This window comes from Poecilia reticulata, chromosome 6 (genome assembly GCF_904066995.2).
Source record: "Poecilia reticulata chromosome 6, P_reticulata-male-v2, whole genome shotgun sequence".
In the NCBI taxonomy this organism is placed as follows: domain Eukaryota; kingdom Metazoa; phylum Chordata; class Actinopteri; order Cyprinodontiformes; family Poeciliidae; genus Poecilia; species Poecilia reticulata.
The window spans coordinates 7,555,497-7,575,257 of NC_088835.1; the positions used below are offsets into that span (position 1 = coordinate 7,555,497).

The 19,761-nt window shown below is 41.0% G+C and overlaps 1 protein-coding gene and 2 long non-coding RNA genes across 3 annotated transcripts in view; 2 read left to right on the forward strand and 1 right to left on the reverse strand.

The window, feature by feature from the left end:
* Positions 1–19,205, forward strand: part of LOC103465948 (uncharacterized) — a 114,058-nt gene extending 94,853 nt beyond the window's left edge. The window contains exons 3-4 of the long non-coding RNA XR_014087815.1: positions 2,723–2,865; positions 19,116–19,205. This is a non-coding gene — a long non-coding RNA (uncharacterized LOC103465948). The remainder of the gene's footprint in view (positions 1–2,722; positions 2,866–19,115) is intronic.
* The window catches only part of cspg4 (chondroitin sulfate proteoglycan 4), a 91,996-nt gene that overhangs the window by 56,737 nt on the left and 15,498 nt on the right, over positions 1–19,761 (reverse strand). The gene's annotated exons all lie outside the window — the stretch shown is intronic.
* On the forward strand, positions 7,987–13,932 carry LOC145551932 (uncharacterized). The gene is made up of 2 exons (XR_014087814.1): positions 7,987–10,709; positions 10,957–13,932. It is a non-coding gene; the product is annotated as an uncharacterized LOC145551932 (long non-coding RNA).

The window sequence follows — 19,761 nt, forward strand, 5'->3', positions numbered from 1 at the left end:
GATTTTGTTGTTGCACCACCAGGATTATGTCTCCAATATCCTTTTAATTTAAAAAAGGTTTTTTGTCTTTGAAGCTAGTGTGGTCCAGGGCAGAAGATGGCATAGATAGTGAAGCAGAAAGTCACATGCAGGTTTTTTTTCTCTCCTGTTTTTCCCTTTTTATTTTTTGAATACGCTGGCATGACAGGAAACTGTGTGACAGCAGCTTATTCACTACGCCAGCTCACAACCCTGACACTTGAAAAATACGCTCCACCGAGAGATTACAATAATGGTGACAGCGACACTAATAACGACGACGCATCGCCTCCATTTCAGTGAGGCTGCTGCAGGTCATGAGCTGAAGCTTTTGTGCTTCTCCTTCAACTAAAACAGCTGAAATCAAGAGCCAGATGCCTGTAAATGTTTGGCAGCCCACCTGCAGAGATCATTTACAATTGAGTTAATTGAATAATGTGCAAGTACTTTGCAATGGCAGCCTAATTAATGGCTAACAAGGGATTGATTCATACAGTTGACAATGCATGTGGTGTTCTCAGACAATATAACTCTGCTCTTTGGGTATGTTAAATACAGTTTTTGTAAAATAAACATGACATTTTGTTTCCTCTCATCAAGTCAGTTAAAGGGTTTGGTCCTTGATTTTTTATTTTTTTTTCACAGACACATCCTTAGTCTATATTTAAAATAGCAACTTGAAGTTAGCGACTTTTTTTTTCTTTTTGGAACGTTTCGTGTCCATCACCTTTGGTCACTATGGACAGAGGGAAAGTTGTTGTCATGTTTTCTTCAGTTTATTAATTTAAAGCAAACAAAAAAAACAATAAATAATTAGATTTAAGTAGTAGCCTGAAGCCGGATTATCAAAGTCTAAAAAAAAAAAAAAGAAACCTCCCTAAACTTGTTTAGAGATGTGTGTTGAATTGTTCATAGTCCTTGGAAGATCAGGTTGTTTTTATTTTTAGCCTGGATCAGGAAGCTTGTTAAAGTAAGTGGTTCGATGATCTCAAAGCTCTGGTAGGTGTGTTTGTGCGATTAAAAGGCCGGGATGATTTTGTGTTTCCAGCCTATAAAGACTCTTACAAACACCAACAACTCATTTTAAAATAGACTGGAATCTGACACAAGGAAGCCAAAACAAGGGAAACATGGTGATTTTGTTTAGCTCTGGAAAGAAGACAAACTGGTAGATGACCAACCAACACATAAACTAACCCAAACATGAGGCGACAAAGGCATGGATGACTTTGTAGTACCTCCTGTTTTTCGTGATATCGTGATCACAGACATTCACACAAAATCAACAGATGCCAACAAAAAATAAAACGGGGACTGAAATATAACCACGAGGCACTTCTACCATATGGGATGCTGATGAATTATCTTAGATGAATTGGGATTTTTTCATATTTTACCTTAGTTTTGGCTAGCTTCGTTAATTTTGTTTTGGCATTCTCCTACATATTTTTAGTTCCAGTTTAACTTGGCTTAGTTCAGCTCCTTGTAGCCTTTCATAGGCATTGTTGACTTACAGATGTACGTCTGGAAGTAAGAGACTTCTGTGTGTTTGTTACCATTTAAATAGGATTGTGTCTGAAAGAGGTGGGGCTGCTGCAAAATTGCCATTTTGATACCAGTGGAGTTACTAGTGTGTTTTAATATCCACACCAGTAGTGAAAGTAGTGAAGACTGCTTCCACCCATCTGCCAGAACAACACAACAAACTTTAGCTGCGTTTCCATTGACCATAAAATCGCACACATTGGAATTATTGAAATAAATTTCTCAATGAAAACACGCCAACTAAAAAAGCAACACGTTTTTTGATGAAAAAGTTTTGGCACTAGTATGAGGTGGTTTTTTTGGCTGTATCGAAATTAGTGTGTTTTGCAAAACTGCAATGGAAACACTTTTTTTACGCATCACACAAATCAACAACTGGATGTGACTAATAACGGAAAAGAAAGAAAGGACAACAGGTAGTGGTAGGAGGAAGATGGTGCGACATATTTTGACTTATCGCGTGAACAAAGTTATTTGCATGTGATTTTAATTGTGTTTCTTACACAATTGCAGTGTTTCCATTAAGTATTTCTGACATTATTGACCAAGTTTCGCTCACGTTTGTAACAGAAACTCGCAGGAATCCCTCTGAATTCTTTCTTTAAGTCTCTTTGGTTGTTGTGCATCAAGAGCTTGGACCCCCCTGAAGAAAGATGCTATTTAAACAATATCTTCTAAAAATTCAATTTCTTTTAATATTGTGCGTTTGATGTATCTGAACTGACAATAAATTAGTTGCTACTGGCTACGTATTAAAGTTTCTCATTTGGAACACAATCACTGATGGTAACAAAACCCCAATTCAAAATTGATCAGCACTAATAAAAGGTTAAAACATGTCTGTCTTTGTGCTTTAAATGACATTCTACACATAGATGCACAACAGCCCCCCCGCCTGCTCTTAGCCTTTAATGAGCCACAGTTCAATCTGACACAAACCCAAACCCTTCTGACCAGATGAAACACCAACTCAAATGGTGACACTGAAGTCGTCTTTTTAGCCTTCAAGGGTGCAAATTTGAACCCTTGAACGAGCTTCATGGTTGTCTACCGACATTTCTTCATCTTAGTAAGAGTTCAGTGAAATCCGTTTTAGCAAGACATGGATGTTTTGGTGTGAATCTAAGGCTGAGCGTTGAAAAATGCCTTCTCTTTGCAGCGATTCCCCTTCCACACACCTGCTGTGTGGAGAATATGCCAACATTCACGGTCGGCTACGGACACGGAGACCTCGAGTTTACACAAGTTTTCACCATTCTCAACAAAAGCTGAAAGCATCTGCACAGCTTCATTCAGGCCACGGTGAGTAAACATCAACTCCAAAAAAACCACTGCTGAAACTAAGCTGAACATACACAAAGACAGATGTAGTTTTCTTTTTTTCTTTAATTGAGGAACACAACTGAAACTGTTTAGCGTTCCTGATGGCATGGAATGTATTTTACGGCTTTCGCTCTTTAACTCTGCCAGGCTTTGACGTGGTTTTGGGAATGAGCAAAAAGAGGTCTCTCTCTCTCTCTCTCTCTCTCTCTCTCTCTCTCTCTCTTTTTTTTTTAAAAACATTTATAAGCTGCAGGGTGACTCTGTAGCAAAGAGGGAGAGGCAGTCCAAAACCCAGGAAACTGCTTCCCCCACCAAAAAAAGCAAACCAAACAAATGGCACAAAAACTTATTTTTCAGATGGCATCTGTAAAAGGGGCCTTTGTACCCTCAAAAATCTGCTCCAACCAACTAATCGCAGCAAAGGAAAGGGCAAGTGGAAAAACGGAGTCAAAAGAGAGGGAGTACTCAGTGTACCGGGTGGGAGGAGGGGATTTTCTAACGGCAAAAGATGTATTTTGAGGCAGACATCTTCTGGAGGCTTCTGATACGCGGTTCCACCAGAAGGCCTTGGCGTATCATCAAACCCGTCTTTCAGCGGAATCTCTCTTTGCATGAAGGAAGATTCATAAGACCTCAACAGCTATATCAGTTATTTTGTGCAGAGATGCTGCACACAAGTTGGTTTTCTTTTTTTCTTTGACAATCAGCTTAGTGGGTACATTGGCTGAAGTGTTTGTTCAAGAGGAAGAAACCCAACGCACGCCAATCAGCTTGTCTCCTAGTGCCGAGTCTAGAAACCTCCTATCGTCGCCACTTGGGCCTGTGGCTGCAGCGTCGTGAAAGAAAACCCATTTCAGTCTTTCTAGCCATTTATGACAAAATTACATATGTGCAGCCTCCAGCTGTTGGTGTTCTGAGCACTTAACAGCACTCCATAGATCCAAGGCTGTCAGGAACGTGCAATAAAGCATCTTTTTTTCTGCTGGAAATGAAAAGTAAAGGATTGCTGCTGGTAATGACTGTGCTGAACAGACGTTGGCACATTGCATCATGCGTCATTTTCAAAGAGAGTTCAGCCTGAGGTCTGAAATTCGTTCTTTACATTTCTGAGAAATCAGACCAAAAATTGAAGCTGTTGGGCATCATGACTTCTACGCACTGCGACTATTAGCATCATTAAATGGTAGCTTGGGATTTTGAAAGTGAGGTATTGTTAAGAAGTTGCAAGGTTAATGTCCTACCTGGAGTAGTTAATGGTGTGGTTGGATTTTCTAAAATCCTACTTAGCAAAACAACAAATGCACTTCCTGTAGTTGGTATTCCAACCAGAAATTATGAAATCTCCAGAGTTGTACGTGTTCAATTACTTCTGTGACAGTTTCTATCATACAAAGTAGTGTATAACTTTGGTTGTACACATGTTGCTTTGGTATTGTCTGCTTAAAATGGAAAAAAAAAAAACTTAATTCTTAGGCTGCTTGGTGGTCCTGTTCTTAGCATTGTGGTCTTGAAACCAAAAGGTTATGGTAAAAATCCTGACCTGAATTCCTCCTGGATGCGGTTTCCATGTTTTCAGAGTTCATACACTGGTTGTCTCCAGGTACTCCAGTTTCCTTGTAGGAGCAGGATGACACCTTAATTCAGAGACATGGCTGTTGGATAATTCTTCTTTCTAATTTGTCCTTTGGGAAGTGAATGTGTGTTTCTCTGGTTGTCCTGTGTGTCTCTGTCTTGCCTGGCCCCACTACCTTGCAAAGACAAGTGGGTATGAATAGATGAACGGATAAATAGATGAAAGGATAGGTAGCTATCGTCTTGTTCTGCAACTAGATTGCATTCAATCTGGATAGAACATCATTCAAAACTCCTGCTTCAAACACAAACTGAATCCATATTAGCTGGAAGTTATTTTAACATGCCAGTTTCATCCAATGGCACCGACTAACAAAGTCACCTGCCTTTTCACAGAACCTCACTGTTTGAACTGACAATTAATATTTTGAATACCATTAAAAACTGGCATATGATGGAACCTATGCAGAAGCTCTTCAAGATGCAAAACGCTAGTACTGCAAAATTGACATCAATGACGTGTCTGGCCTTATGAATGTATTCACAGTTGTTTATTAGAATTTAAAAGAGGATGAGGAATCAATTCCTCGGGCCAGTTGGACGCCTTGTATCTTCCTGACTGCTAAAGAATGGCAATGATTCTCAATTATCCTGACAAAGTCATCCAGTTGGCATTCAGATGTTCTACAGATGTTCAATGGGAAGAGAATACATTTAAATGTGTCGTACAAACTGGATCATTTATGTTTTTGTCAGTAACACACGTCACGGTGGGGTAAAGATCTTACTCCATTGGGCCTTAAGTGAGCTAAAGATAGATGGATTAAAAATATAGATAGTTATCTAGCTATTTATCTATTTACTATCTAGCTATGCATTTAGCTAGGTAGCTAGATACATAGCTATCTAGCAAGCTAGCTAAATAGCAACTAACTAGCTTTCTAGGTAAACACCTAGCTAAATAGCTATGTATCTAGCTAGAAAGATACTTTATTAGAGACCCATTTATGACTTTGCTCATCATAAGTGGGTCTGAGTAACTTACTGAGATGTTAGGTTAGGTTCACTTCTAACACTGGACATTTTGTGTGTGAGATTTTAAACCCGCTAAAGGGCTGCTTAGGGGAAACGTGTAATCACAGAAAAGCTTGGGGTGAATTGGTGTAGTGATGTTCAGCTGAGTTGACTCCAGTGTTGACAGTCAGACGTTTCAGCTGCTACCGAAGTTCTGCACACGTCTGGAAAAAACTGACTTGAGCAGAATGCAAGTAAATGAGGCCGCAAACCACAAACTGAAGTGAGATGGACCGGAGTGAAGCAAAGTCTGCCTTCTCCTGGCTCATCTCAAAGGAAGCACCAGTTGTTCTTTTCCCCCCACTCGGTACGTATGCCTTCTGTCTTGGTCTCTAAAAGGGGTGAGATGGAAAAATCCCATAGAGAAGGAGTATGTTTGACTAAGTTTCCACATCATACAACGAGTGTTTCACAGCCAAACACCAGAATGGTTCCATGTGCCCTTATGACTCAGGATCTCGTGACGGTTTTAGTGGGAGACCATCATTTTTGCTGCATTTCACTCAACAATGCACAGCAGCCCCTCTTTACAAGCAATATATTGTTTTGTGTTGGCCAGAAGAAGTCACAGAAGGGGAGTATATCTCGCCTGTAATACATGACACCTGCTCAAGCCTTATTCATAAATCCAGAACTACAGCTTGTTGGAGTTCATATTACCCATCATGCACGCACGCGCGCACGCACGCACACACACACACACACACACACACACACTCTCTTTCTCTGCACAGACGGACCGTTTCAGGCCCACTTAGATTGTTTCCAAGTGACCTCACTTTGGAGTGATGCGATTCAGCAGTCGACCAGAGTTCAGATGTAGACCACCATCAATGGTTTATGAATGAATTTGACAGAGGTCCAAAGAGGTCTACTCAGGTCAAGGTAGAACCATTATGTCTGTGAATGGGCGAGACGTTTGAAAGTAGCACTAAACATGGTGATTCAGACATAATGAAAATCACATTTTGGACGAAACCCAACAGATAACTTGGGATCCGTAGTGAACAAGATCAATACGAAGTCCAAACACTTCATAAGAGGAAGGTCACTAAAACTAATCCCACCATCAGTAAAATTTAAACTGAAGCTAAATATGAATTTATGAAGGCATTTATAACTTCAAATTGACTTTGCAATAACCATAAGAGAAAGAAGAGCCAACACTTCAGTCGCTGCCAGTAAAGATGTTCAAGCGGTCCTAAACTATAGCTAAGTTTCCATTGACCACAAAATTGGAATTACAAAAATTAAATTCCCTTAATGGAAAATTGGCAATTTTGTAAATATGAGGTTGTTTTTCAGTATGAAAATTTGTGTGCTTCAGAAAACAGCAAAGGAAGCACTTTTTCTGTATCACAGTCACCATGCCAGTTTGTACATTATGAAGTCCGTTTCAAATAAAGGCCATTAAAGCCATTTTTTTATTCTTATATACAAGAATAAAACGCCTCAACAAGACGCCAACATCTCTGATGACTGATCAGCACTGTGGCTGAAATGCAAATATATCTCATGCAAGTGTTTAATCTGTGATTTTTAGTGACTTGTCATGCGAAAAAGCTTAGTCACACGTGATTTCAATTGTATTTATTTAATGGAAAACAACGCAATTGTGAAATTGTGTTTTTCCAACTTTAGCAGAACATCCACAAAGTTTTGCACATATTTGTAACAAACACTGCTTTTAACCCAGACTCCAGCCAAGGTTTTTAACAACTAACAATAGCCTGGGATGCCCAAGTCAACATTTTGTTGAGCAAATCTTTTACTAAGTCTATACGCAGTCGCAGGCCATACTTCAAAAACAACGGTGTCTTAGCTCTAACCCAGACCTAACCTTTAACCCAGGAACATCACTGGGTTATGGTGCATGCGCTTTGACTTTCCTTATTTTCAATGCGTCTTATCTGCTGAACTCTTGAAATTAATGTTTATTGCAGTTAGGAAGCATAAAATAAAGGCAAGGAAACTAACACAAGCACTTAGCATTTCTGTGTTTTGTGCGTCTTTCTGATGGACGTGGATTAAAGGCAATAAAGTCTGATGGAAGAAAGCGGTGCAACTACTTTGCATTTCTCCAACCTGGTTCTGTATAAATGTCTAGCTGTCTCCACCCTCACTGAGAGGCTCAGGAATGCTGACTGGAACGCAGAGAGGCAGATGTCAGGTAATAGCTGAGCATTCCCTGGCAATAAATTGGTATTGCAGATTTCCAGAACGGTGGTTTTTGTTGGTGTGTGGACAGGACTCTTCACGTCAAAAATAGTCAAAGCGTGTTGCAAAAATATGCATTCGTTTTAAACCTTTACGCATTTTGTCACCACAAAAAACTCTACATCTCTATCTTATTTGTCTTTTGTTATACGGCGACACACATTGTTGCACAATCGTGAAGGAAAAAGTTCTTCTGTTTTTCTAAATTTACTGAATAAACAGAAAAAGTGTTGCGTGTTGTCGAGAAAAGTCGAGCTCATCCCACTTCCCCATGCTGGAGATTTTAGTTTAATAGTAATAATAAATAAAATTACCTTAAAATTAATGACATAGGTGACATCAAGACCCAACAGTAGAGTCAGACGGTAATAAAATGAATCTGGTTGTGTGTGTTGTTATTGTGTCCTGCAAACTTTGCTTTAATTCTACTTCTTTCTATTTAATCATAAAAAATCAAAGTCAGGCAGAAAGAGAGTCATGAAACAGGAAGCTGGTTTCCTGAAGAAAAGCGGAAGTTTCTTTCTTGCATCAGTCTAAAAATAATTCAGACCATTCCTTATTTTAAAGCATTAAAGGTTTTTAAAGAATAAAATCTAAACATTTTGAGAAATTGGATAAAACCCACAGTAAAATACTTAAAATAATGACTTATAATTATGGCAATAATTAATATTGGTTTAACCAGTGGTTGATGTTGGTTTGATTATAAGAATATTTACACTTACTCTTACACTTGTGGAAGTACTTAAAGGTGAAACAAGTAACTGTAATTTGGTATCAGATAATTACAATAATGGATTATTATTGGGTTCTTTTCAGAAATGTCTGTAATAACTCACCTTATGATTATAATAAGAGTAACTAATAAGTTATGGTTATTATAACATTATAAATGAATGTTGAATCAGATAAACTAAAAGGTTATAAATGTGATTTTGACATTGAACTTGAAAAGGTGTAAAATGTTGTAACTGTAATTAAAGGTCACTGATGTTGTGTAGGAGGTAGATGGTAGGTGGAAGGACAGGGCAAAAAGGGGAACTGATAGGAGAACGGAGAAGATAAAGCCTTATTGCTAAACTTCAACTTGCCTAAGAAAAGGTTGGGCAGGAAACAGAGGTAGGAGGAACTGTTGAGCAACTTGGGGACATTAGAACAGAGATCCGGTCATAAGGTCTCCAGGGTGATGAAGATGAGATCATCTGTCCAAGCAGTCAGCCAATGAGACAGGCACAGCAACAAAGCTAGCCAATGCAAACGCACCAAAAGGTGGATAAACCCTTTATAAGGTGGGTGCAACAGAGGAATCGTTGGTTGGATCCTTCAGGCAGCTTCGAGCCAAGACGGAGATGGACAAAGAACTCTGCAGCTGAAGAAGAGCCGGGGCCACAGAACCGAAGACTGTTCTGCACATGGGGACCAACCCGTTAGCAACATGTGGCTTCAAATCGCACTTCTCTCAACAGCTGGGTTTAGACCCCCAAAGACAAAGACCAAGGCAAAGATGAAGATAAAGACAAAGGCAAAGAACAAAGGCAAAGAGGAAGAACTGGTGTGTTCCTTCCGTGGGACCAGAAAGATCGTGAGACGAGGAGAAGGGAGCTACAGAGCTGCAAGACAAGAAGCTGAGGACCGCTACGCGCATGAGGAAGTCACCCTGATGCCCGAGACCTGCCGCTCTAAGTCAGTACTCTTCCTGTACTGGGAACCTCCTGCTGCTGCAACACCTTCTTCATCATCAGGCCAGTTCTGGGGTTCAAAATGCCAAACTCTGTCCGTCTCTCTCAAAGTTTCCCTTTTTTAGCTCTCAGTGTCAGCATTAGGGAAAGATAGGCTAGATTATTGATTTTACTTATTTGATTATTTCTGCTACTGAATTAAGCTGTACTGACCCTTGCAAAATTGCCTTACTAATAAAATAATTAGCATTTAAGAAAATCTAAAAGATGTTGTGGACATTCAATTAATGAGTCACCTTAAAGTTCTTTGATGGTTGTGAAATAGCTATGAAGTTTGATTCTGGGAGGAAAAAGTAGAAATGTTTTATAGGTTGCTTTTAGCCAAAACTAAAATAATGACCTTGGGACTTAAATCTAAGTCACTAAATTTAATCTAGCCGTTAACAAGTGCCGTTATTTTAGGAGAGGAGCTACCGTTAACAGGAGTGGTTGTAGGGGTTATGTCGCTGTGAGGGCTACTCAGCGGATTGCCCCCCAACTGTAAAAGGTCATAACTTCTGGATCGAAGGTAGTCAGAGCTAGACGAGTCCTTTCCGACCCCAGTTTAAACAGATAATTCACCACAAGCTATTGCTAGGGTAAGACCCGAGTTTCTGGGGATTTTCCGGACCTGTTAGACAGAGAACTGGGCCGTAGTGAGTCCAAAGAGTTGTGAGGAGTGGGCGGGACTTACTATTGGGTAGTAACAGACATGGCGTCCCTGGGTGGGCTCGACCCTAATGAGTAGGAGGGCCTTACTTTGACCAAGTCAGTGAAAACAGACGAGAGGGTCTGAATAGCTCACTTGGGAGACCAGCTCTTAGGAAATAGAGTTGGGAGCGACTGATGAGGCTTGTCAGTCGCGACCCTTGCAGTAACTGTACCGCGTGCAGGCGAGGGAAAAGCTTCCGCTTAAGATGAACAGCTGCATCAAGAAGGGAAGCCAGTAGCCAACCTAGCCTAGACCCATCCCTGCTCTAAGGTACCATGAGAGGCTTTGGGGGATAGGCGACTCGGAGACAAAGAGACCGAGGAGTACGACGCAAGGTCGTACGTCCAGAAGATGTAAGTAATTTCACAAGGAAGTGGTGAAATGCATCTGGAGCTCAAGGTCGAGCATCTGAGCACACGCATGAGGGAGCTCATTGGCGTGGAAATGACGAAGTGGACTGTTATGTCCAACAGAGAAAAATTGTCTTTGTCGGAGCCGAGAAGTGGGACAATACTCCCAGAGGACGGGAGGTCCCAGAAGAGTACGTGGATGAGGTCGTGCGGAGCGTGCATGAAGCCCTTGGACATGCAGGCGTACGACCCACCCGTAAGGAGCTGGATGAGCATGAGCTTTGGATCCCAGTGAAACAAGTCCAACGCGTGCTACGGGGCTGTGAGGTATGTGGACAATACAACGCAGGCCGCCGAGGGCAGCGGTTGGAAGGGTTGTTCATCAAGAGCACATTACCCGGGGGTTCAATCTGCATGGATGTAGCAGGCCCCATGGATAACAGAAAAGAGAGGTGAGGAGTACCTCTTGGTGCTGATGGACATGGTGTAACAGTGACAGCTGAAAAAGAGCAGGTCTTCCCCTGCAGAGGAACTCCGTTCACGTCACAGAAAGCCGGAAGGCGAAGGCACTTCTCCTTTTTACCCAGAGAGGGAAAGGGGAAGTTGCAGTTTACAGTGTCATTGAAAACAGGACAGAAAGTTTGGATTAAAGATCAAGATCGGCCTGTAGTCACGGTGATCAAGTTGAAATTCAATGGAATGGATTTTGTGAAGCAAGTACTGCACTGTAAAAAAGTATTACTTATGAAGAAAGGGGTCCACGAGGTCAGTGTTCAAGCCAGTTCTTGGCTAAAGCGAACCAGAACATTGCAAGAATCAAGCATCATGCCATCCTGTGTTAGACTGGCTACTATTACAGGATGATTGCCATTCAAAGAACAACTTCAAGGCTTAGGACTAGGAGGGCCCTGAAGAAATTGGATTATGCTAAAGAAGAACTCCTGTCACAAAAGGATGGATTAAACAGGAAAAGGGACTGAAGTCGTGAGGAAGGAGTGGCGTCATAGACAACCACCAAGATCAATCCTGCAACAAAGTGTTGAAATCACACCCAACACCTGGAAGCAACCTGTGGACTTCACAGAGTCCTGCCTGACAGAGTCCTGTTGCCTCCGACAACTCCAGTAACCCTTTAACGACCCCAGCGATGGAAAAGGATTATGATTATGGATAAAGCGTCATGCTGCTTATGCTTTTTGTTTTGCTCTACTGAACACCCAGAGTTTTTTTTTTTATTGAGGGTTTTTGCCCATCACCCTGTCCCTAAGGAATCTTCCACATTCTGAAGAACCAACGCTTCATTCAGCTGAGGATTTTTGTCACTGTTAAAGGATCAGAGCGACCTGGGTTCTCTTCAACATTCGTCACTTCCTGAGAGACATCAAAACTCCAAGGAGGGGGTGTCAAAGAGCAGTGGAGTTTGAAGACTGCTGAGCCCTTGGTGACGATGGAGGATCTGCATCTTCACATCCCAGGCTGCTGAGGCCTTGGTGACGACTGAGGATCTGCATCTTCACATCCCAGGCTGCTGAGGCCTTGGTGACGATGGAGGATCTTCACATCCCAGACTGCTGTGGCCTTGGTGACGATGGAGGATCTTCACATCCCAGACTGCCATCTTCTCTTTCCAGGGGATGAGGACGTAGACCTGCAGGAGGGTGTTGGGTTCCCAGCATGTGAAAGGTCTGACCTCGCGGAGGGGGTGTCGAGAAAAGTCGAGCTCATCCCACTTCCCCATGCTGGAGATTTTAGTTTAATAGTAATAATAAATAAAATTACCTTAAAATTAATGACATAGGTGACATCAAGACCCAACAGTAGAGTCAGACGGTAATAAAATGAATCTGGTTGTGTGTGTTGTTATTGTGTCCTGCAAACTTTGCTTTAATTCTACTTCTTTCTATTTAATCATAAAAAATCAAAGTCAGGCAGAAAGAGAGTCATGAAACAGGAAGCTGGTTTCCTGAAGAAAAGCGGAAGTTTCTTTCTTGCATCAGTCTAAAAATAATTCAGACCATTCCTTATTTTAAAGCATTAAAGGTTTTTAAAGAATAAAATCTAAACATTTTGAGAAATTGGATAAAACCCACAGTAAAATACTTAAAATAATGACTTATAATTATGGCAATAATTAATATTGGTTTAACCAGTGGTTGATGTTGGTTTGATTATAAGAATATTTACACTTACTCTTACACTTGTGGAAGTACTTAAAGGTGAAACAAGTAACTGTAATTTGGTATCAGATAATTACAATAATGGATTATTATTGGGTTCTTTTCAGAAATGTCTGTAATAACTCACCTTATGATTATAATAAGAGTAACTAATAAGTTATGGTTATTATAACATTATAAATGAATGTTGAATCAGATAAACTAAAAGGTTATAAATGTGATTTTGACATTGAACTTGAAAAGGTGTAAAATGTTGTAACTGTAATTAAAGGTCACTGATGTTGTGTAGGAGGTAGATGGTAGGTGGAAGGACAGGGCAAAAAGGGGAACTGATAGGAGAACGGAGAAGATAAAGCCTTATTGCTAAACTTCAACTTGCCTAAGAAAAGGTTGGGCAGGAAACAGAGGTAGGAGGAACTGTTGAGCAACTTGGGGACATTAGAACAGAGATCCGGTCATAAGGTCTCCAGGGTGATGGAGATGAGATCATCTGTCCAAGCAGTCAGCCAATGAGACAGGCACAGCAACAAAGCTAGCCAATGCAAACGCACCAAAAGGTGGATAAACCCTTTATAAGGTGGGTGCAACAGAGGAATCGTTGGTTGGATCCTTCAGGCAGCTTCGAGCCAAGACGGAGATGGACAAAGAACTCTGCAGCTGAAGAAGAGCCGGGGCCACAGAACCGAAGACTGTTCTGCACATGGGGACCAACCCGTTAGCAACATGTGGCTTCAAATCGCACTTCTCTCAACAGCTGGGTTTAGACCCCCAAAGACAAAGACCAAGGCAAAGATGAAGATAAAGACAAAGGCAAAGAACAAAGGCAAAGAGGAAGAACTGGTGTGTTCCTTCCGTGGGACCAGAAAGATCGTGAGACGAGGAGAAGGGAGCTACAGAGCTGCAAGACAAGAAGCTGAGGACCGCTACGCGCATGAGGAAGTCACCCTGATGCCCGAGACCTGCCGCTCTAAGTCAGTACTCTTCCTGTACTGGGAACCTCCTGCTGCTGCAACACCTTCTTCATCATCAGGCCAGTTCTGGGGTTCAAAATGCCAAACTCTGTCCGTCTCTCTCAAAGTTTCCCTTTTTTAGCTCTCAGTGTCAGCATTAGGGAAAGATAGGCTAGATTATTGATTTTACTTATTTGATTATTTCTGCTACTGAATTAAGCTGTACTGACCCTTGCAAAATTGCCTTACTAATAAAATAATTAGCATTTAAGAAAATCTAAAAGATGTTGTGGACATTCAATTAATGAGTCACCTTAAAGTTCTTTGATGGTTGTGAAATAGCTATGAAGTTTGATTCTGGGAGGAAAAAGTAGAAATGTTTTATAGGTTGCTTTTAGCCAAAACTAAAATAATGACCTTGGGACTTAAATCTAAGTCACTAAATTTAATCTAGCCGTTAACAAGTGCCGTTATTTTAGGAGAGGAGCTACCGTTAACAGGAGTGGTTGTAGGGGTTATGTCGCTGTGAGGGCTACTCAGCGGATTGCCCCCCAACTGTAAAAGGTCATAACTTCTGGATCGAAGGTAGTCAGAGCTAGACGAGTCCTTTCCGACCCCAGTTTAAACAGATAATTCACCACAAGCTATTGCTAGGGTAAGACCCGAGTTTCTGGGGATTTTCCGGACCTGTTAGACAGAGAACTGGGCCGTAGTGAGTCCAAAGAGTTGTGAGGAGTGGGCGGGACTTACTATTGGGTAGTAACAGACAGTGTTCTTGTATTTAGGGTTACTAAAGATCAATTTTCAAGTCTGGACACAGAGTCTCAACTGGATTTAGATGAGAACTTTGATTGGACCATGCTAACACATCAATTGGTTTGATCTAAACTGTACCAATCTGATGGCATGTTTGAGGGAAATCCTCCAAGTCTCATGGAGAAATAGCTTTTAGTCCTTTGCCAACGTCAAAAGAGAAATCCTAGAACTGCTAAAATTTGTTTTTGCTTACATTTTATTAAGAAGGAAATCGTCTTCAGAGGTTTTTGTGTCGTTTCCTTAAGTGGTTATTGGTGCAGTGACATCACAGGTGGGGGGTGGAACAAGTTTTCGATTGGATTGGATCCTTTGACTCAGTGCAGTGTGAAAATGAACCTCGCCAGCTGAAGATGTAACAAATGTTGCAACTTTGGTCCTTAGTCTGACGAGTCTACCGGACTATCAGATGTGAAAACACCCTAATGAACCTCTTATGTTGTCACATAACATATCGGGTGATACTGAGATGAAGCAACACTCAGATGAACTCTATTCAGAAATAAAATTAATTCTGAACAGGGTGTACTCAATTTATGCTGTAAGGGGGGAACAGGGGTGAGTATAAATGCATGGCACACTTGCATACAAACAGTTCATACAGTGTTCAATTATCCAGTACTCTGTGTTCGTTTATCACTAAAAATAGCTATCAAATACACCAAAGTTTGTGGTTGCATGGAACCAAATGTGGAAAGGTCATAGGGTTATGGATGTTTTATTTATTTTTTTGCCAGGCTCTGTATATTAAGGCAAGTAGTTCCCAAGACAAAAAAATGGAGACAGTTGCCTGCTTTAATCTTGAGCTTTCATCCCAGAAATCAGGAAAGGACAGGAATGTAGCAGCGTAGCTAGCTCTTGGCTAATTTTGGTTGTGGAATTCTAATAAAAGTAGGTTTCAGCCTGCAGCCTCTTATAAGGGATGTTCCTGGCAGTTATTTGGCTGAGCGCAACTAAAGCTTATCAAGTCGTTCCACGTCCATGTCTCATATCAGTTACAGTAAAGTCTGGGCTTGTTGTCACCTAAATGCATCTGGGAAGCAGAAACACTGTGTAGAGGAACTGGCAGACTTTAACAGGATTAACAAATTTCTCAAGATTTTATTGGCAAAGCCTTTAGCCTAAAACCTTCCATCAGCAGTTTGCCAGGAAAATATTTCTCCAAATATGTTGCTTCATGTTAGATCACGCCATGCAGAAGCAACAGCTGCAGAGCTACTTAGGGTGAAGGCTTCCCCCTACGGAAGGCAGTGACGGGACAATGTCGTTGTGCTGTTGGAGATTTTTTGTGGTGACACCCGTCATGGTGAACCCCCTTTCTGTTCCGTCGCCACCAGGCACTCATCAGCTCCTGACAAATTGATGTGCTGTCATGTTCAGCGAGAAGAAAATATGCATCGTCAACATTGGAAACCTAGCAACCAGCTCTGAAACGGACGTCTCGTAGAGAGATAAAAAGTTCAGTTCCTGTTTTTACTTAGCATCTGATAGCACTTTGAAATTTGCATGTAAAGTGCGTTCTAAATAAAACCGTCTTATTATTAGTATTAGTATTATATTATTCTTACTGCAAATGCACCGAGTTGATATTGATGTCTGTATTGGTCGCGATACTGACAGAAAATTCTAGATCGGGTATTGGTGACAATGTGACTGATCCATAAGGGCGGATCAGTCACATTGTCTGATCCGCAGTGTGAACGCACTTCAGGCTGCGTTCACACTGCAGCCTGAAGTGACCCAATTCAGATGTTTTTTGGGTCAAATCGTATTTTTTTTTTTCTGCCATGGCCGTTTATGCTTCCAAATAAATGCGAGCTGTATGTGATCTCCAGTTTGAACTGCAAACATACTGAAAGTGTCCTGCATGAGCAGTAGAGGGCGCAATAACATCTCAGTGTTCTGCCAACCGCCATAAAAAGAAGTGCTCAGTATTTGTGGAGGTAAACATGGAGGCTAACCGTTTACTGACTGAACAAATTAAAGTTATTTTTACATGTTTGACCAAGCTTGTGAAGCTGCTGGTGTATTTAATTGTGCTGTACTGGTGCAGAGTTAACAAATAAACTTGTCTGAGTTTTAAAAAATAGAAGAACATGAACTCAGTGTTGTTTTTCTGTATCAGAACCTTCATATCTGTATCTATCAGTACCGCAAAGTGAAAAAAGTGGATGAGTGCATCCCTAATCATGACTGCACAGCCTCAGATCTCCAGCTGTGGTGTGTGAGTCGACTGCTGCTGTAGCTTAAACCTGATTAAAAGTGTCTTCCCTTTCTTCACCTACGGCTCCCGTTTGAGACTGAATTGGAGCTAATAAGTCAGCCTGGCTAATGATAGCTTCCACCTACTGATGAGGGCAGAGCAGCTGGTCATCATATTAGGAATAAATGGCCACCCAGAATGGCCTCCAGTCTTTAGGTTCAGAGCTTCAGGGACCAGATCTGGTTTTAAAAGTGCGATGCTGGCTCTTTTCCCCATTCTGCTTTCTAAATGTGCATCTGGCTGCACTCTAGAAACTTTTTCTACGTTTCCATTTTTTAAGCTAGCTCTCAGTGGTTTTCTGAGAAAGGTAAACAAACACCCGCAGACCATCATTAACCTCATAAATGAACCCGTATAAGAGCAGTTTCAGTTTTTTCCTTCTCAGACTTCCCTGAAGGAAACTGCCATCCAGTCATTGTTGGCACACTAATGTGGGGCAAACTGCAATTTCATAGCCTTCGGAGACGGTTTTTTTGGGGGGGGTTTGTGCAGATTACGTGTGTCAATATTTGTCAAGAAAAGTCTGAAGCTCTTCTCGGGACGGAGTAATGTTTCCACCTCACAGAAAGAATGGAGAGAGCAACAATTACGTTTCACCAAATCCAAACAGGAGCAAACAAAGTTTGAAACATCCTCCTGCGGTCACTCGGGACAATGGGAAGTGATCCTGAGGAGAACCTCAGGAATGCGTTTTTGGCCGTAAAGCGACGGGATGCTCCGGGGTCACACGTGGTCAGCTTGACCATCTCTGGCTCCTCGCAATTCCCCCAGAGGCTGCGACTGACAATATGGTGCATCAGGTTGCATAGTTGGCTGCAGAACACAGGTTGTTCAGAGTGATCCCTCCTATCATCTAGCACATTTTTTATTTTTTTTTTGCTGGTTTTGGCTGATCACTTGTTGGCTTCATAAGGACTCTGCTGCTGCTGTCAGCAGCTAAAAGATTCACATTCTTCTCTCTCAACTCTCATTCTTTCCATCCACAAGTGTTTGGGGGGAAAAAAAGGATTTTGCTATTTACTTTATTTCTTTGCTTCAAAGCAAAGAAATCAAGCATATAATTGTTTTCGAGCTCGCTCTTCTGATTTTCTTATGAAATGTGAAGAATGTCTGGAGCTGCAAATATGTGCTTGGTGGCAAACCATGATTTGCCTTTTATTGGCAAAGAAAAATGAGATCTGACGACTGAACATGGATAGAAAGAAGCTGTTATGGTGTAACATAACTGACTGGATACATCATGAAGGAGTTTCAGCTGCTAAAATGGTGAATAAAGTTAATTTAAAAAACGTTGCGTCATGCCATGTTAACTTTTCCTTCTTCATTTTGGTTAACCAGCTGGTACCCATGGACTGTAACGTTGCATGTCGGCTTATTAGGTAGAATTTTTATATAATGGTGGAGATAACAATTTTAAGGGTTATTTTCCAAAAGTGTGTTGGAAGTTTCCGTCAGATTTCTGTAATCTCGCCGGCTTTTTTTTCTTCAGGAGGTTACGATGGTCATACAGAAACTCGCCAGTTTCTTTCCTCTGAGACATTCCAGACATGTACCCTAGATTTTTAATGTAACTTCCTGGTTTTCCTTAAACTTTCTGAGTAGGTTCAATAATTGGGATGTATGACCAGGGGGATAGTATGTGGCAAGCTCCAGGGATGTTTCAGCTTAAAAGAACAACAAAACTGAAGTAGGAAGTGATGAGAAAAAAGCATTACACAAGCAAATCGTTGCTCTTGCACGGTTTTATTTGGCTGTTTATATCACTAATATTGTGCTTGTTCATTTTAAAAATCACAACATTATTCATTATTAGAATCTGCAGAGCAAAAAATCATGCCCTTGCTTTCTCTATTGATCAAAAAAACCTTACAAACTTTCTTTAGTTATACTTTGCAGACCTTTTTAATCTCCCTTAGGAATTTTGTGTTGAGATAATTCTCTGAAGACTGAGAGCCTCCCAGCTATTGGACAGGCGTTGGGCCACTGCACCAGGAAACTCTGGGGAAACCTTACATTTTCCTTTCAGGATGTCTGAATGGCTTTAGGGATTAAAAAGAAAACATCAAGCTGATGTGTCATTTATACTGTTTACATGTATTTGGACTAACTCTCTTTCTGAACAGTTTCTCTCTGCCTCTGTCTTATGGCAACAGCATTTTTAATGTTTGCTTTTGTGTAACTACAACATCAAGATCATTTCACATTTTTCGGTTCCTTAAATAATGCTCTCTCCTCTTACGTCATCTTTGTTTCACGTTTTTGAGGAACTATATAAAAATGTGCATGTCAACCAAGCAGACACCCATTTCTTTCCAAAGTGATTCAAATGTACAGTGGACCTCCGCCTGTTTATTGTTATTATTATTTAGCATTTCCTTTGCAGCTACGTCACCTAATCACGTTGAGGCACCATGATGGACTTCGGAAGTGACTCCTGGTGTATTGGACGGAGCGACTGCAATTGTTTTCCATAGTTGTTTCTGCCAATATGTCCATGGCTTCTACTTGCTGAAGTCAAGATGATTTGTCTGTGGAAGAAATGCACCGAATTCTGCAGCACATCTACATGTCAAGGTTGTCAAAGTCAAGCTAGCATAATTGACATACTTCCTTGCTATTTCTTTAATTAATACTTTTTCCTGACCAGTGAAAAGTGATGCCTTTTTACCTTATCTTGTCGTCCTGGTGTTGATGATTAGTAGCAAAGCACTGCGTCCCTTTTTCAGGTGTACCTTTAAGATTTAGCTCGTTATGTTGACAACTTGACAGCTAAAACCAACGGTAGTCAACTTTCAGAAAGTCACGTTGCAGCATGACTGTGATCAAGACAAGTAATTACAGCTTTTAGCGCTTAGCCAATTGTTGTAGTCCACTGATCAATCTGTTGTAGTCCACTGTTGTATCCCCAATATCATGATTCAGTGCCATTTTTTTCACAAACTGATTTTGCGATTTCAACGTGAAGATATTTATTGTTGATTCTTTGCTTTCTTCACTAAAACGTTGAAAGTTTCAGCATCTGATGTGCA